The 16384-nt window shown below is 37.0% G+C and overlaps 1 long non-coding RNA gene and 3 pseudogenes across 2 annotated transcripts; all 4 read left to right on the top strand.

Moving 5' to 3' along the window:
- The first annotated feature begins 2660 nt into the window (after nucleotides 1–2660).
- Nucleotides 2661–2742, top strand: LOC114905330 (annotated as a pseudogene).
- A 1434-nt stretch (nucleotides 2743–4176) lies between these two features.
- On the top strand, nucleotides 4177–4258 carry LOC114905329 (annotated as a pseudogene).
- A 2941-nt stretch (nucleotides 4259–7199) lies between these two features.
- Nucleotides 7200–15062, top strand: LOC114905230. 2 transcript variants are annotated; one of them, XR_003796107.1, is made up of 4 exons: nucleotides 7200–7358; nucleotides 9725–9854; nucleotides 12108–12222; nucleotides 14250–15062. It is a non-coding gene; the product is annotated as an uncharacterized LOC114905230 (long non-coding RNA). The 2 variants fall into 2 exon arrangements; XR_003796108.1 differs by lacking the exon at nucleotides 7200–7358 and adding an exon at nucleotides 9283–9413.
- On the top strand, nucleotides 8299–8383 carry LOC114905332 (annotated as a pseudogene).
- Nucleotides 15063–16384: the final 1322 nt, after the last annotated feature.

Raw genomic sequence — 16384 nt, 5'->3', positions numbered from 1 at the left:
ACAAAGAGGGAAGAAAAAGTCTCGTGCCTCTTCGGCAGGTGCAGCCTTTTCCCTGGACTCCCTCCTGGCTACCCGTGGTGCACTAACCCCCTGCAGGCTGTGTTCACGCCGCTAACCCCAGTCCTCTCCCTGCGCTCCGACCTCAGCTCCCAGCCCCGCCCACCCTGGCGGGTAAGCACACAAGCCTCTCGGGCTGGTGAGTGCCTTTTGGCACCGATCCTCTGTGCGGAACTCTCTCCGCTTTGCCCTCCGTACCCCTGTTGCTGTGCTCTCCTCTGCGGCTCCGAAGCTTCCACCCTCCGCCACCCCCAGTCTCCGCCCGCAAAGGGGCTCCTAGTGTGTGGAAAACCTTTTCTCCTTCACAGCTCCCTCCCAGTGGTGCAGGTCCTGTCCCTATCCTTTTGTCTCTGTTTTTTTTTTTTTCTTTTGCCCTACCCAGGTACGTGGGGAATTTCTTGCCTTTTGGGAGGTCTGAGGTCTTCTGCCAGCGTTCAGTAGGTGTTCTGTAGGAGTTGTTCCACGTGTAGATGTATTTCTGGTGTATCTGTTGGGAGGAAGGTGATCTCCACAACTTACTCTTCCACCATCTTCCCCTCGTCCTTCCATTCCATCTTTTGCTTGGTTGATAAATGTACATTATCGCTTCTCAGCTTTACATATTACATCTTTACATGCTATTACTACAATTCAAGATGGACCAAGAGCTGGGTTTCATATGAATGAGTTTATTCCCTCTTCTTGAGATCTGACATGAAGGAGTATTTCAGTAACAATTTTGCCTCTCATCCTTAAGGGCCAGTGAGAATTTTCATGCTGGTAAGCACTTTGTCCTGAAGATACTGACATTGCTCTCAGGGAGTGTAACCCTCCAGTGACAATGGGACTCTGGGGTCATCAGTGATGCTGGCCTCCCCGGTTGAATAGTGTGGGCCAGTGTGTCCCAGGGAGATGGATTCCTGAGAGCTCAGTGTCTGCCACATGTTTCATTCTAAAGTTCCCTTTTATAAGTGTGCCTGGATAAATGGTGACTTCAAAAATGGACCTCAGTGGAATCTGAACAAAATGAGTGACAAAATCGCTTATGTGAGCTGAGGTCCAGTCCACGGACAATGCTAGGCAAACGTGTGGAGGGATATTCAATTTGCTCAGCAGGTGGTGTCCCCCAGAAAGGACTATGGTATTGAAAAACTAAGATGTTGGCATATACTAGAGGAACTGAATTGTACAAAGGTCGCTAAATAACCAATTTGGGGATGATATAATAACTCTTTGGGTACTTGGCTGCCAGCATGTACAAACTTGTAGTAAATAAACTCTGGGTAATCACCACTTGAATAATGAGTTCTATGAGAAATCTTTGTAACTACACTTGAACCATTCACACATTTATCTGAGCTACCAAAATCTTCTGAGTGATTATTGATATCTTTAGTGTGCTTAGATTGTCAAACTTCAAAGATATTGTATTACGAACTTCTACTTTTCCTTTTCTATTAAGTGGAACAATTATATGTAAATTGAAGAGTAGATGTGTGGAATCTTCACAACATATTTTAATTTGCTTGCCAACCCAGACACCAGAAGTAGAACAGTTGTTTCTTTGTTTTTCATTTTTCTTACAAACTGAGCAAGTAATTTCATATATTTTGAATGCTGGCTTCAATTACTAATAGTTTTTTGATGTGAAATGATTATACTTCAAATCCTTAGATTTTTACATGGATATCATTGGCCCCTTTCATATATTCTCAATGGGTTTCTAATGTGTTTAAAGAGACATCCTAGTTACAGTAAATGATTTTGCAGTGACTGTTTTGGGGAAACTTTGAGAAAAATATCTTAGAAAAAATTATATCTGTTCTACTGTGATCAAACTTGTGAGCATAATTGTTCTTGTCATCTCAAGGAATATCTATTATGAATACTTATAACTTCTTACAGCTGAATATTCCATTAGGAAAACTTTGTTTTGCAATTTCCCTAATTTCCTGTGTACTTTTTATATTGACCATGACATTAGAATTCCATGAATGTCATCACCACACCACTGAAGTACTGATTTTGTCACTTGTGCCAGCTCTCTTAACTGAGAAGTAACAAAACAATGCACTCCTAGGGTAACATCCAATTTTAGTAAATTTACTTTTCTGGATTATTTTTATTATTTTTTAAGTAATCAAAAATTGTATTGAGTTGTTGAATAATCAGTTAATACAAACAACTCTACTAGCTTTAATAATCTGTTGAGGCATCTGAGGCTTCAGTCTCCTTTATTTTTAAGATTTTATGCTTTACTTTAACCAGAAACATCCTAGAGGAGTAATAAATTAGGAGATTTTACATAAAGATACATAGCACATCTTCTTGTCTTATGCAATTTTGACAAATAGACATGTATACCTTTCACCTTTTCACATTTATACTTTCCCACAAGTAGATATGGACCAAAAACTAGGTTTCATATGGACGAGTTTCTTCCTACTCCTTGATATGTGCCATGAAGGAAAATATTAGGAATAATTCTGCCTTCCATCCTCAAGGGCCAGTGGGAATTCTAATGTACTTTTTCCTGAAAATACTCCATCCCAGGGAGACGGAGTCCTGAGAGCTCAGTGTCTGCCACATATCTAAGGATCAAGGTCTCTTTCACAAATGTGCCTGGATCGATGATGACTTCAAAAATGGATACTGTTGGAATCTGAACAAAATTAGTGACAAAATCACTGATGTGAACTGAGGTCCAGCAGAAGAGACCATGCTAGGCAAAAATGTTGGGGTAGAGCTCAGTTTGGTCAGCTAGTGGTACCTATAGGGTCCATAGTAATTGAATGCTGTCCTGATTGCATACATTAAAGGAATTGAATTTCACAGAGGTCTATAAATATCTGACCTAGGGATGACATGGCAACTCTGAATGCTTGGCTGGCAGTTTCCATGCATTCATAGTAACCAGACCCTGGAGAACCAGCACAGGAGTAGAGAGGCTGGTGGTAAATTGTTATGTCTACCCATGAGCTATTCACACATTTTTCTTAGGTGCCTAAGTCTTCAGAGTGAAGTCAATTAGGTATTCAAGGCAGAATATATGAGTGTTTATTTATCTCTTAAAGTAAAAGAAAAACATAGAAATTGAAGAGCAGTTTCTATTTGTCAAAATGTCTTCCAGAACATTTTAATTTCCTTGCTGACCAAGTCACAAGTATTAGAAGAGTTTTTTTCCCTGTCACCCAAAGAGGAATTTTCTAGACGTTTATGTTATGGATCCAAATAGATGCTGTATTAAACATATTTAATTAAAAATTATTACATTTCCAATTATTTATATTTTAGGTAGATTTCATTGCCCAGTATTCATATTGTGTTAGTGGGTTTCATAGTGTTGAAGGGGAGATCCTAGTATTAATGCCTGCTGCTGAGGGAAGGCTTTGGGGAAACTTTGAGACCAAGACCTTACAACTTTCAGTGTTACCCTGATCCAAGTAGTGAGCATTATTTTTCTTCTTATACAGATAGTCAAGGGAATATCTATGGTTTATTCCTTATAATCTGTTATTAGTTAGTAAACTTTCAATTATGATGGTTTGGTTTGTCAAATTCCCTAATTTCCCAATATATTCAGTAGATTAGAGGTGATATCGAAGTTGGATGGAATTCCTCCCACTTCTTCAAGGAATTGCTGATTTTGTCATTCATACCAGCTCCCTTCTGCATAAATAATCACAACAATGCACTCCAGAGGTAACATTGCAACTTTTAATAAATGTATTTTCCTGGGTTAGTATGTGTTTTTAGCGAGCAAGATTACAGATGGTCTTTTGGAGTCTGTTAATCTGAACATGTGAGGCTTTTAGTAGTCTGGGTCATCTGAGGTTTCTGTGTACTTTTTTCCCAGGATTTTAATGCTTCCTCCATTTTGAATAACATCAGAAGATCCTACTAGAGAAATAGTATTTTTGTATACTTGTGCATAGTAAACATCTTGTGTTCTGCGTGGTTAACAGGTGGACACATATACTTCTCATCTTTCCATAATTTTACTCTATGCCAGCATATCGACATGGACCAAGAACTCAGTTTTGTATAAAAGTGTGGACCACTGTCACAGGGAGATAGAGTCCTGAGAGCTCAGTGTCTGCCACGTATCTCAGGATCAAGGTCTCTTTCACAAATGGGCCTGGATTGATGATGACTTCAAAAATGGATCTCGTTGGAATCTGAACAAAATGAGTGACAAAATCACTTATGTGAACTGAGATCCAGCATAAGAGACCACTTTAGGCAAAAATGTAGAGGATTCAGTTTGGTCAGCTAGTAGTATCCCCCATAAAAGGACTATGATATTAGAAAACTAAGATGCTGGTGTATGCTACAGGAAATGAATTGTACAGAAATTATAAATAACCATTGTGGAATGACAACTCTGAGTGCTTGACAGGCAGTATCTTTACACCCATAGTAAACAAACAGTGGAGAATCAGCACATGAAATGGTTGTGCTTACACTAGGACATTCTCACAGTTTCCTTAGATGTTGCAGTCTTTTGTGAAGATCAGCGTGTTTAGGTCTATTAGATAGCCAATTAGAAAGAAATTATTAGTTTTTGCTTGTCATTTATCTCTTAAGTGAAAGAAATATGGGAAAATAGAAGAGTTGATTGCATTAGTGAGATTATCTTATATCATGTTTTAATTTGCTTGCTAACCTATCAATTCAAAGAGTAGAATATGTTTTTTTCTTTTTCTTGTCACTAAGGGAGAAATTTCCTAGATATTTGGTGATGGATTAAATTTAGATATTTCATTAAACATTTTTAACATGAAATGATTAAATTTCTAATTCTTGGAATTTTATGTGGATATCATCAGCGAATATTCATATTCCTTCAATGGGTTTATATGTTTAAAGAGATGTTGTAATTTTAGTAAGTAATAGGGGGAATTTTGGGTCAACTTTGAGATGAATGTCTTAGAAAAATTGATTTTCTATTCTACCCTTTTCCAAGGAACAAACATAATTTTTTCTCATTATATAGATGGTCAAGTGAATATCTGTGGTTAATTCCTTATTACTTTTTATCAATTGACATTCAATTGGGAAGGTTTTATTTCACAACTTCCTTTATTTCCTCTGTGCTTTTAAAGATGGAAGTGACATTGGAATTGCATAGAATACTCACCACCATAAAAAAGTGCTGATTTTGTTGCTTTCACCTGTTCCCTCTCCTGGGATGGAACAAAATAATGAACTCCAAAGGTAATAACAAATTTTAAACAAATTTTCTTTTTATGGCTTATTCTCATTATATGTTTTGTAATCAGGTAGATAATTGGTTTTGTGAAGTATCTGTTAATCCAAATAATGTGTTATTAATTATCTGGTGAGGTCCAATATTTTGTCTCCTTTATTTCCAAGGTTTTTGTGCTTTCTCCCTTTGAATAACATCAGAAACATTCTAGTAAAGTAATATGTGTATATTTAATATGAAGGTACATAATAAATCTGCTTGTCTTTTGCATGTTTGACAAATAGACATATATACATCTCATTTTTCCATATTTTTACTCTAGTTCCACAGATATGGACCACTGGTTGAGTTTAATATGAAAGAGTTTATCCCTCTTCTTGAGAGGTGACATGAAGGAAAGTATTGAAAATAGTTTTACCATCTCATCCTCAAGAGCCAGTGGGAATTGTAACATCAGTAAGCATTTCATCCTGAAAATACTGACATTCCTCTTAGGACATTGTAACACTCATATGACAATGAGACTCTGGCTGTGCTAGTCAGTCATGGGACTGTTATCGACTGTGATGACTGGTCTGCATTATTGAATACTGTGGGTCAATGTGTCTGAGGGTGTCAGATCCCTGAGTGCTCAGTGACTGCCACATATCTCAGGATCAAAGTCCCTTTTACTAATGTGCCTGAATTAATGATAACTTCACATATGTTTCTCATTGGAATATGAACAAACTGAGTGACAAAATCATTTGTCAGCTGAGGTCCCTCCCAGGGACCATGCTAGGCAAAAAATGTGGAGGGAGCTCAATTGGTCTAGTAGAGGTACCAGCCCGGACTGAATTGTTTGAAAGCTCACCTGATTGCATACATTAAGGGAAATGAGCTGTACAGAGATCCATAAATGTCTGGTTTAGGGATGACGTGGAAACTCTTAGAGTGCTTGGCTGACAACATCCATTCACTAATAGTAATCAGACTCTGGAGAATCAGCACATTAGTAGTGAGACCAAGGACATATGTTTTTGTCTACCCTTGAGCCATTCACAACATTTCCTTAGATGCTACAATCTTGTGAGTGAGCAGTAGTCTATTGAGGTCAATTACATAGTCAGTTCAAAAGATATTATGTCTTTACTTGTCAATTTTTTTAGGTAAAGCAAATATATGGAAATTTAAAAGTAGTTTGTATTTACAGGAATATCTTAGGGCATGTTTTGATTTGATTGTTAACTCAGTCACAAAAATTCATACAGTTATTTTTCTTCTCACCCAAAGAGAACTTTTCTAGACGTTTGAGTGATGGAGTCAAGTATATGCTGCACTAAATATTTTTAATTGTAAAATTATTGCGTTTCCAGGTCTTGGCATTTTATTGGTTAATATTCATATTCCTTCAGTCTGTTTCACATGTGTTTTAAGGGAGATCCCAGTTTTAATGAGTGATTCTAAGGGTCCTTTGGAGAAATTTTGACCAGGTCTTAGAACAAACGACTTTCTATACGTTCCTGTTCCATGGAACAATGCTATTTTTATTCTTATCATACAGGTGGTCAGCAAATATATGTAATTAATTCCTTATAACCTCATCAATTAATATTCAACTTGGAAGATTTTCTTTCTCAACTCCTCTAATTTCCTCTGTGGTTTGTAGGTTGGAAGTAATATTGGAATTGCATGGAATTCTTACCACCCCACCAAAGAAGAGCTGGTTTTGTCACTTCTGCCAGCTCCTTATCTAAGAAGAAATCCAATGATGCACTCTCAACGTAACATCTAATCTTTTATAAATTTTTCCTGAGTTATTATTTTTTAAGTAATTAAGAATTTAATTGGTGTTTTGTAGAGTCTGTCAGTTCAAACAGTGTGAGGACTTAATAATCTGGTGATTCTTTGAGGCTTCTTTCTGTTCTTTTCCAGAATTTTTGCATTTTCTCAGTCTTCCTACTAATGCCTCATACAGGAATTAAGCATGGAGACGAAAGTAAAGCCATTCCTTACCAGTGTGGCAGAGAAAAACTGTTTCTACTGAGGGGTGTGCTTGGCCAAATGTCACTGAATCCTCAGCAGTGTGGCCTGATGAGCACCACCCTGACAATAGGATGGGAAATATTTCATGGTGAGAGGGCTCAGTGTCTGACTTTTCCTCTCTGCACCCTCCCAACCTCTCTAGTCACATGTCAGTATTTATTGTGCCTGTGTGAGTCCTGCCTGCATTGCTGTGACCATACCATGTAGAATCAGGCGTAGAGTAACTGTGCATCCTCTGCAAATTGCCAGGTTCCTGAGCTCAAGCAAGTTTAGTGCTATAAGTGATTTTTAGACAACTGTTCTTTATTTCCCTATCATGGCAGTTTTCTCCTCCCCAATCCATTGGGTCATCTTTGAGGATAAAATAATTCTGAGGTTTAATTTACAGAATATATATGCATTATATGCATTGTTGTGGTTGAATTGTTCACCAGGCCAACATTTTCCTGGAACTTTAAGCATATTCCGACAGTCTGATTTCACATTTAATTTGTCTGGCAGAAAATGTTGGACAATATTTGCTCTTATGGAGGCCAGAGAGCCTAACACAGTTAATGTTGTTGGAATAACACTGGAAGCACCCTAGCAGAGCAATGCATTAGCTTATTTAATAGGAGGGTACATTATTGAACCCTACTATCTTATGCCTGACCGGCCAATGGACAGGTTTACTTCTAATCTTTCCACATTTTTATTCTACTCCCACAGGGTAACAAGGATAGAGCTCAGGTTTCCTATGAAAATGTTTATTCCTTCCCCTTGAGATGCAACATGAAGGAAAGGCCCATCCTAAGAGGCCAGTGGGAATTCTCAAGTCAGTAAGCATTTGTCCCTAAAATATTGACCTTCCTTCTAAGGATTATATAATATTCCAATTACCATAGGCACTGTCTATGATAGTCAGCTGTGAAACCTGGATCACTGATGTGGGGTCTGGTCTCCATAACTGAGTAGAGTAGATAAGTGATGAACTTCAGAGTCTCTTTCACTTTCTGAGGTGAGCAGTGCCCTATTTTAGAAACTCATGTGTATCAATGATTGCTATAATAATTGATCTCATTTAAAAATCTGAACAAAATGAGTTACACAATCACTTCTGTGAAACTGAGGTCTAGCATAGATACCCACCCTAAGCAAAATATTTGCAGGGCGGAGATCAGTGATTTCATTCATGTGGTATCAGGAAGAACTGTGGTATTAGAAAGCTAAGCTGCTTGCATGCATTAGAGGAACTGAACTGTACAGTGTCTATTCATATCTAATTGTCAGGTGAAATTGCAACCCTTTGAGTCTTTAGCTGGCAGCATAAATACACTTGTAGTAAACAGACCCTGGGGAACTAGCACATGAGCACTGAAGATTCTAGAAATGGTTGTACCTACACTTGAGCCATTCACACAGTTGTCTGAGCTGCTGGAGTCCTCTCTTGAGTGCTATTTATAGGTGGTCAAAATACAGATTATGGATTTTTACTTTTCCCTAGTAATTGAAACAAATATATGATAATTAAAAAGTAGGTACTATATGTGAGACCTTCACAATATATTTTAATTTGCTTGCCAACCAGTCACTAGGATTGAATTATTGTTTCTTTGTTTTTTGTTTTTCTCATCAACCAAAAGAGCAACACACGAGTACTGACTTCAACTATATACTGCATTAAACATTTTCAGATGTTAAATGATTAAATTTCCAATCTTGTGTTTGTTTGTTTGTTTTACATGGATTTCCTTATACACTTTTATATACCCCCAATGGATTTCTAATGTGTTTAAAGAAAGATCCTAGTTATAACGAATGAAGTTATGGTGGGCACACTGAGGAAACTTTGAGACAAATGTCTTAGAACAAATATTTCTAAATTAATATGTTCCAAGGAGTGAGCATTTATAGTTCTTGTCATATTGATTGCCCTGAATATCTTTGATGTATTCCTTATAACAACTTGTTACTAAATATTACATTAGGAAAGTTTTGTTTCTCAGCTCCCTAATTTTCCTTGTGCTTTGCAGATTGGAAGTGATGTTAGAAAGAAGGGATATTTTGCTGCTTGTAATTCTCACTGCCACACCAAAGAAGTGCTGTTTTTGTCACTTGCACTAGCTCCATTCTCTGGGAAAAATCAAAACAATGCCTTCCATATGTAATATCCAATTTTAATAAATGTATGTTCCTAGAATATTTTACTAAGCAATTTAGAATTTTATTGCTTTTGTGAGGTGTCTGTTAATCCAAAGAGTGTGAGGCATTAATAATCTGGTGAGTCATATGAGGCACTTTTCCACCCCCAATTTTTGCACTATCTGTCTTTTGAATAATTTCAGAAACATCTAATTAGAATGATAATATGTATTACACTATGCATATACATAGTGAACGCTCCTGTCTTGTATATAGTTGACAAATGGACTCATCCTACTTCTCATCTAGATGCACATTTATTCTTTCCCACAGGTTGACGTGTTCCAAAAACTGGGTTTCATAAGGATGAGTTTATCCCTCCCCCGTGAGATGAGACATGAAGGAAAGTGTTGGGAATAATTCTGCTTCCCATCATCAAAGGCCTGTGTGGATTCTCACAAAGGTAAGCATTTTGTCCTGAGGATACTGATATTCTTTTAGGGACTTGAAATGTTCCAATGACACTGAGAGTCTATCTGCATTAGTCAGACATGGAACTGGATCACTCACTGTTTGCTGGTCTCCATGACTTAGCAGCATGGACTGTGTATCCAGTGGTGATGGGATCCTTATTGTTCAGTGTCTGTCACCTATCTCAGGCTCACAGTTGCTTTATAAACATGCTGGGGCCAATGATGCCTTCAATAATTGATCTGTTGGAAAATCTGGACAAAATGAGTGCCAGAATCACTTCTCTGAAACTGAGTTCAAGATATATAAAAGGACATATAACAAAATTAGTGTTACTCTGAAGTAGATTGTGATAATTTAAGGTGCATTTGTAAACCCTAGGGTCAGTACTAAGCAAATAACTCAAAAACATTAAAAGAACTACCAAAGAATTAAAATAGTACAATAAGAAGTATCTATTTAATACAAACAAGGCAGCTAAGAATGAACAGAGAAACCAAAATGATATGACATCTAGAAAACAGATAGAAAAATGGCAGGCATAAATCCAACCACATGACCATTATATTAAATTTAAAAGACAGAAACTGGGAGATTTAATTTAAAAAATTAAACAGGGCTTCCCTGGTGGCACAGTGGTTGAGAGTCCGCCTGCCAATGCAGGAGACACGGGTTTGTGCTCCGGTCCGGGAGGATCCCACATGCCGCGGAGCAGCTGGGCATGTGAGCCATGGCCGCTGAGCCTGTGCGTCTGGAGCCACAACAGTGAGAGGCCTGCGTACCGCAAAAATAAAATAAAATAAAAAGAGTAATTTAGCTTAATCCAATGTTTCTAGGTATTTGGATATTACTGACAGGCATATTTTTTCTAAAGATGGTCTTATGATAATTGATAAACTAGAAACAATTTTCTTTTGCCATTGGAATTGTTGGGAGCGTCTGTTGGACTTCACCAGGTTGTAATAGAGAAACCATGTTTTCATTGATCTGTACATAATAGTAAAAAAAATTGTTTTCTAACATTTAGTCTTAATGGAATGGGAATATTTTCCCTTGCTCACATAATTATTGGTAAGATACTCTCTGTGTCTATTAGACCTCAGGGGGAAAAGAGAGCAGTGCATGTCTGAAGGTTGTGCACATAACACACAAAGGACTTAGCGACATCCACCCTGCCCAGTCTGTGTGTAGCACAGGATACCCACATTTTATGAATGTTTTATTGTTAAATTAGATTACATGCATGTGTGTTTTTGTACAGTTTATATGTACACATAGGTGCATTTATATCTGCATATACTCTTTCTTAAACTGTTACTTTCCCTCTTTTTTTTTTTCCTGTCAGGTGATAGAGCCTAGAAGGAAAGGGAAACTGTCTATGCTTTTGCCTTAACTTTTGAATGTCAGTTCTAGAGAAGGAGGTGACAACTTACTTCTCAGCCAGTGCTCTCCCTTCCTACCTGTGGTCCTTTGGACACCCTCGCAGGTATGACTATACAGGCAGGGAGCTGCATGTTTATTAGAAAAAGGCCTCAGGTGGATAGGCATTGATAGATCTTGCTCTTCTTAAGTTTGATGACATTTGGTTGTAGCTAAATAGCATTAAAAACCAATCCAAGATCCAGATGAGAGTGAGAATAGTAATTGGAAGTTACAGCTTTGGGTCATAACAGGTCTTCCTAAATGGGGGTCTTTCCTCAACTATTCTATCCTAAAACTAAATTTACCTCTATAAGACCATTTACTAAGTTACTTCTCAGCTCTTTATTTGTATGACTGATTCATCAAATGGGGTTTTAATTTCTTATGGCCTAATGTTTTTAGATTCATTTTTGTGACACAAGCGCCTAATGGGCTGTCAGACATAAAGTAGGATTTCAATAAAATTTTATTGAGAATAGATATATGAATAGATGATATAGAGTGATTTTATAAATAACCTGGCCAACTAAGCAGAAAAAAATAAATGATAAAAAAGAAACAATTTTCAGCAGGATCCAGGCAATCCAGTCAGCTTTGGAAATGTACAAGAGAGAAAGGCTCTGATACAAGGTGCTGATATTGAAATGTATAGAATTATGAGCAGCTAGCTAGGTATAATTTCAGAGCTGCGTAATGGAGTAGAAAGCAGCTTCCAAATTAAATCAATCTGGGAGAGTACCAAACGGTGACTTCCCAGCTTCCAGCTGAATTGCCTTTTTCACTGGAAGTGGTGTTTCTTTTCTTTTTTTCCCCCCACCCTCAGAAGATGACTTCTTGGGAACTCTTTTGGGAATGAATGATACCAGTAAATCCCTGAAGCAAGATTCTTCAGACAGAGCCTATTCACCTACCTGTTGTCCAAGGGCTACCCTCTGAAGGTAAGGTTTTTGTCAGAATAGTCCTCGCTTTCTAGGAGCAAGCACATCTGGGTAGAAGGTTAGACATTAATTTTCTGAAGATTGATAACTTGTGGTTACATTCTAATTGAAAGGCCAGATTGTATAATGAGTTAAGAGATATAACTTCTGACCTGTGTGAGGTGATAACTCACTGTTGTTTTGATTTGCATTTCTCTAATGATTAGTGATGTTGAGCATCTTTTCATGCATTTGTTGGCCATCTGTATGTCTTCTTTGGAGAAATGTCTATTTAGATTTTCTGCCCATTTTTGGACTGGGTTGTTTGTTTTTGTGATATTGAGCTGCATGAGCTGCTTGTATATTTTGGAGATTAATCCTTTGTCAGTTGCTTCATTTGCAAATATTTTGTCCCATTCTGAGGGCTGTCTTTTCGTCTTGTTTCCTTTGCTATGCAAAAGCTTTTAAGTTTCATTAGGTCCCATTTTTTATTTTTGTTTTTATTTCCCTTACTCTAGGAGGTGGGTCAAAAAGGATCTTGCTGTGATTTATGTCATAGAGTGTTCTGGCTATGTTTTCCTCTAAGAGTTTTATAGTGTCTGGCCTTACATTTAGGTCTTTCATCCATTTTGAGGTATCACCTCACACCAGTCAGAATGGCCATCATCAAAAAAATCTACAAACAATAAATGCTGGAGAGGGTGTGGAGAAAAGGGAACCCTCCTTCACTGTTGGTGGGAATGTAAATTGATACAGCCCCTATGGAGAACAGTTTGAAGGTTCCTTAAAAAACTAAAAATAGAACCACCATATGACCCAGCAATCCCACTACTGGGCATATACCCTGAGAAAACCATAATTCAAAAAGAGACATGTACCACAATGTTCACTGCAGCACTATTTACAATAGCCAGGACATGGAAGCAATCTAAATATCCATCAACAGATGATTGGATAAAGAAGATGTGGCACATATATACAATGGAATATTACTCAGCCATAAAAGGAAACGAAACTGAGTTATTTGTAATGAGGTGGATGGACCTAGAATCTGTCATACAGAGTAAAGTAAGTCAGAAAGAAAAAGAAACACCATATGCTAATGCATATATATGGAGTTTTAAAAAGCAGTACTGATGGACCTAGTGGCAGGGCAGGAATAAAGATGCAGATGTAGAGAACAGACTTGAGGGCACGGGATGGGGGGGAAGGGGAAGCTGGGATGAAGTGAGAGAGTAGCATTGATGTATATACACTACCAAATGTAAAATGGATGGCTAATGGAAAGCTACTGCATAGCACAGGGAGATCATCTTGGTACTTTGTGATGACCTGGAGAGATGGGATAGGGAGGGTGGAAGGGAGGCTCAAGAGGGAGGGGATGGGGGATATATGTATACATATAGCTGATTCACTTTGTTGTACAGCAGAAACTAACACAACATTGTAAAACATTTATACTACAATAAAGATGTGGGGGGAAAAAAAAGAGATACAACTTTTCTTATATATCTTCATAGTTTTCTACATCTCAGTTAGTATATTTACTGTTAATATGAAAGATTTCCTTAACTTTTCTTATCCAACAAACTAAACTCCTTGGCTGGATCCATTGTGTTACCAGAGAATTATTATATGCATGGGATATGATAGATTCTCAATAATTATTAGACTGGAAGGTAGACAAGTAGTTTTGCCTGAAATAATTTAGTCAATGAATGAGTGACCTAGAACTTTAAAGAGCCAAATTCAGAGGGGAAGAGACAGATAAAAATCTGAGATAGTTGGAGATCTCCATCATTTTTTGGCCAAGCAAAGGAGAAAAAAGTATCACCAGTGTTTAGCATCCTTTAGGAAGTCTTAAAGTCACTTTTCTGGCCATAGCAGCCACCCAGTTGCTGAAAATGTGGTTTTCTCTGTGTATTCTGGGTAGATTTTTTCCAGAACATGTAGAGGAAGAGTGTACAAGGATTTCATAGCCCCCCTGACAGGCTGCTTAGAAAATGTGTGCCTCACCTTTGCCAATTTTCCCCACTGTGTCCTTGCAGGTGATGACCACAGAGACGAGGTGGATTTGTTACTGTGGGTACCATTACTTCTACCATCAGCTTCTTCAAAACAATGATACAGTCTTCTTTGTGCATGGAAACTCTTCTATTTCCTGTGTTGCAGTGGATTCCTCCTGCAGATAAGAAATGCTTAACTGAGAAATGCTCATGTTGGGATATCATCGATGAGACTTTAATTTGGGCATGGTGACTGTTTCCCTTGCTTCCACTTGACTCAATCCCAGGAGCCTCAGTAGAGGAAATATTATTGCACAAGAAACTCAGAATGGTGGAATTGCTCAGTGCTCCCATAAATACACATTTATAATTTTCATTTGCCATGTGGTAAATTTAAAAATTAAGATCTATTAAAATTTTTTCAAAAATTCAAAGCATATCTAAATATCTAATATATAAATTAAGTGCCCTCCTCTCTCCCAATTCTATCTCCTAGAGTTATCCTCTATTAAGTGAGTTGTGTGCATTCTTTAAGTGGATAGATGCACACACACACAAACACACACACACAAGATATTTTGGGGGGTTCTGGAAGTGGAGCTATATTGTACACATTATTCTTCAAATTGCATTTCATTTAACAGTTTTTTCAATACCTTTTTCTGTTTCAGTAATACATATCTGTGTCATTTGTTGAATGACTGCATGATTGTTTTGTACATGAAATATAATTAAATGTTTTAAGCATTTCTCATTCATAGATATTTATGTTAGCACCAAATTTCTGTGCAATGAACCTCCCTATATATCAATAATTTGCATTTGTCTATTATATCATAATAAATTACTCAGCAGTGAAAATACTGGGATTAAGTATATGCACATTTCAAATTTTGAAAATGATCACAAGATTTCCTTTAAAATGTGGTAACAACTTTATCCTCAAATGGCAATGAATGAGATTGCCAGCTTTCCCACAACCTCACAGATAATGAATTTTATGACTATTTAAAATCTTTGCCAGTGTGATAGCCCAAACTATTGTCTTAAATTGTATTTCTTTCATTTTTGAGTGTGATCATTTTTTCATATGTTTATTAGCCATCTGTATTTTTAAATTTTCTTTTTATATCCAATTTTGGGGGTGGGTGGAGGTTTTAATCTCTTGCTAATTTCAGAGAGCTCATTTATTATTGGGGGAATAAGCTTTAGATTGTCAAGCATTACAGATATTTTTTACACACTTTTAAACTTCATTTTTGTTATAAGAATGTGTATGACTGTTATGTGTCCAAGTGTAACCATGTTCGCTTCTATGGCTTCTGAGTTTCATGTCATTTTAGAAAGATATTTACACTGATCCCATAAAACTCTCCACCTATGTTAACTTCTAATTATTTTGTGTTTTTTAATTCAAATTCTTAAATCATGAGAAAGTTTTTTTATTTCAAATCTTAAAGTTGCCAAGTTATTTGCCATTACTTGCGATTTATTTGCCAATAACTGCCCATTTATCTGTAATGCCATCTTGCATATATGCTGTATTCTCATCTGTGACTGGCTCCATTTTTGTTCTGTGGGTCTGTGTCTCTTCTTCTGCCTCCTGTCTCATGTGTCTTCTCATTGGAAGAAATTACAGTTTAGACTGCAATTTCATCAACTTCAATAAATTAATTTAGTGGAGAATTGGTTTTTAACAATAGTCTTCCTATCCAAGAACAAGGTATGTCTTTCTTTTTATTCAATAAGTTTAATTACTGTTAATATTTTCATTAATATTTTCACTTTGTGGTGGGGGTATCTTCTTTCAGTTTATTTTCTTACTTGATAATTTTTCTATATCTGAAAGTTTTGTTTTGTTTTGGGGGTAAGTGATCTCCTTACTCTTTCTCATGGCTTTTCAGAATTTTTTTTCAAATTATGTACTAAATCCTTTGAAAATACTGATAGTTGTGATTCTCCTCTTCCAAATGATCTGGATTTTAGTTATGTTGATAAAATTCACTGACTGATACTTTCAGAGCACTTAAACAATTGTGGAAATATTACCCACCATTGATTTAATTAGGTTTTAATGGATACTTCTTGGGTTTGACCAGCATGTTTTTGCTGGTCTATTAAGCAAAAAGACTCTCAGAAACCTACTGCAGCAAAGGGAAAACACCACTTTGACAAGG

This window comes from Monodon monoceros, unplaced genomic scaffold (assembly GCF_005190385.1).
Source record: "Monodon monoceros isolate NGI ecotype Baffin Bay Population unplaced genomic scaffold, NGI_Narwhal_1 Super_Scaffold_21, whole genome shotgun sequence".
Taxonomy (NCBI): domain Eukaryota; kingdom Metazoa; phylum Chordata; class Mammalia; order Artiodactyla; family Monodontidae; genus Monodon; species Monodon monoceros.
This window is presented reverse-complemented; position numbering and strand designations above follow the sequence as displayed.